The following is a 3,033-nucleotide window of genomic DNA, read 5'->3' on the forward strand; positions in this document are numbered from 1 at the left end:
AATTATAGCATTTTGTTTACAAAATGCTATAATTGTTTTACCAGGTTGTTTATTATAAGCACTTTATTTAGATGCAATGCCAAAGTTTGTGGCTTTTTTCCCACAAAAGCATCTAAAGTGGCTGAAAACAGGTCAAGCTTTACATTTACCAGCTATATTTGTCACCAAATACACACAACGCAGGTACTGAGTGCGTACCTGCGTTGTGTCTTCATGCCTGAAAAACTGGAGTAAACTTGTACAAACTTTAGCGTTTGATAAAGTACAGAAATAAACTTTGTGTTTGATTTGACACATTGTAATGAGCATCAGTTTGACACAATTTGCTACACAATCAGTGCAGAGTCCGGTTTCACATCCAGTGTTTTGATTTGTTTCCTGCTTTAAACATGAATTCGGTTTGTCACCTGAAAACAGTTTTGGCGTCAAGCTGCTGTGATGGCAGGTACAGGTGATTTTTATTGTGTTTTATTTTCTTGTGACTGTTACACAATCACAAAGTCTTTCATTAGCATCTTGCCCCTCTGGTTTCCATGGAAACAAGCTTGGTGACTTCACGTGAAAGTGTTGGAGAGACGAAGGTCTATCTTCCCACTCCGTGTGTGTGTGTGTGTGTGTGTGTGTGTTTGTGTGTGTGTGAACAATACATAGCATATGGCAGCAGCACGTGTATGAGTGTGTCTGCTCTCTGCATATGTTTGTGCATTTTCACAGCTGCTGTCACACACAAAAACGTGCGATGTATGGGTGTGTGCGGTCGTCCGAGTCATGCCACGCGGGGTGACCGCTTGCACGTTTGCATGCGTGCATGCATTTGCATATTAATCTGTGTTTATGCAAGTAAACGAGTGTACAAACTGCAGCAGAGTGTTTGTGTTGATGGTTGTTTACACGAGCTCGCACACACGTTTGTCGGCTTGTCTTTGTTTGTGTGAAGGTGTGTGCAGTTATGAAAGAAAAACAAGGAGGGAAGCAGGTTTTTTTTTGTGTTTGGGTGCAGAAAACAAAGAGCACGTCTGTCAGTAACAATATGAGAGATTCAACATCTGAAACTGTCTGATTTCTATCTGGAAGTGGGCTGATGTGTCTGCGGTTTGATAAAAACATCAAAAAATCCAATTCAAACCAGCTTTTTGAGATCCAAAACAACAACAACAACAACAATAAAAGCTTTCATTTTCCATAAAATGTCTAATCCATACCTTCCATATGCACACAGTCGAGTTTCTTTGCTTTGAATGGTCTCAGGTCTGCAGAGAACAGCTCCACTATCTCAGGCTGCACACACATTCTGTGACATTTCAGTGCTTAAAAGGAAAATTTCACCTCACCAATGTGAAATACACACACACAGACACACAGCTGACACTGTAAACTCCACTTGATCTCTGTCTTGAAGGAAAAAAAAACAAAAATCAATATCTAATGGGACTGGAGGAGAAGTGGAGGACTTTTATATACAAGCTCATTTGAGCCAGCTTTGATCTCACTTGTATTATTTATTCATGTCCACTTCTCCAACACGCATTTTTAGTTTCAAAATCATTTGTACTTTTGATCTCTGTTTGACTTCTCATTTTTAATGTGGTTTCTGGCTGCTTGAACTCGTGTACAACTAACGTCTGTAATCTGATGGCAGACAAACTTTGATGTCAGCAAACGAATCATTGTTACATCATGATGGTGTGGACATACCTGCAACACGTGACGTCAGACCTGCGGGGCTCAGTGTCTGAGGATGAGTTCAATTATTAGACGAGTTAGCAGCAACGTCATGTCAGTTCTGTTTTTTATATTTAATAGGACTGAAACCTAAACTGGTAAGTGTCAAACATTAACCTGAGATGATTAAGAGTGAGACTAGGCAGGTGAAAAGACTGGATCTGAAACGACTCAATATTTCTGTAAACTTGCTCCAGAGAAACCAGAGATTTTTCTAACATTTTAAAGTTGTTTTTGATAGTAGACTTTCAGAACATTGAAGTTTTTCTATGAACTTTGGTTTGGATGTTTTGTGTTTAAAGGGTATATATCATGTAAAATCTACTTATTTGAGTTTTATATCATGTTATAATGTTATCCTCTCATCAAAAACATGCTCAGAGTCTTGCTTTGACTCATTCATGCACGTTTGAGAAATCCTGTAGTGTCCTGAGGCAGCCAGGCAGGGGAGCAAAAATGACTGGTTGGGACTAGAACCATCATTTTGTGATCAGCTCCTCCTCTGGACTGTGTCTCCAAGCTGAGCTTCCTCATCACAGAACACACACACCCACCCAGCCCCATGCTGAAATGGGCGGGACAGAAGAGGAAGGAGGTTCTTAAAGAGACAGAGGTGTTTAGAAACAGATATGACGGGTAGTCGAGTTTAATTTCATTTTAAACATATAAACAGCATTTTAATACCAACTGAAGGTGACATAGTTACTTTATTATATAGGATTTAAATATATGCCTGAGAAACACGTAATATTGCCCCTTTAAATTTTAGCTACAATGAATTTTGCTGCCTTTGTAGACATTATTAATCACTGCTGGAGTCTGCTCAGTTTCAATAAAAAACCTCTCATCTCCTCAACTTTTGTCTTTAGTTGACAGCAGAGCTGATTTTTTTCACTCAGGTTCTGTTTCCTCAGCCTCTTCTCTCAGGTTGACTTCTGTCTGCAGAGGGAGAGACAACAGGGAGGAACCAGCTCAGCCCACAGTGAAAACAGGCATGTCTGAGAAAGATACAGCACTGAAACTAAAATACTGTAAGTATGAAAAAAATACTCAAGTAAAAATGTAACTACTTCTCATCTAAATCACAGTCCCATCAAAGGTGCTGAACTGGACTGGTTCAGGTCTTCAGGTCTTCATGTCTTCTCTGTCTGACAGGAGTACAGCCCCCTCGCATGTGGAGTTCCCCAGGGATCCATTCTCGGTCCCATTTTATTTTCCATACACATGCTCCCCTTAGGCTCCATTTTTGAAGAAAATTTGACATCCTTTTTCATTCTTTTTCATTCCTATGCAGATGACGCCCAGATCTAG

Source organism: Austrofundulus limnaeus, unplaced genomic scaffold, assembly GCF_001266775.1.
Source record: "Austrofundulus limnaeus strain Quisiro unplaced genomic scaffold, Austrofundulus_limnaeus-1.0 Scaffold503, whole genome shotgun sequence".
Lineage (NCBI taxonomy): Eukaryota > Metazoa > Chordata > Actinopteri > Cyprinodontiformes > Rivulidae > Austrofundulus > Austrofundulus limnaeus.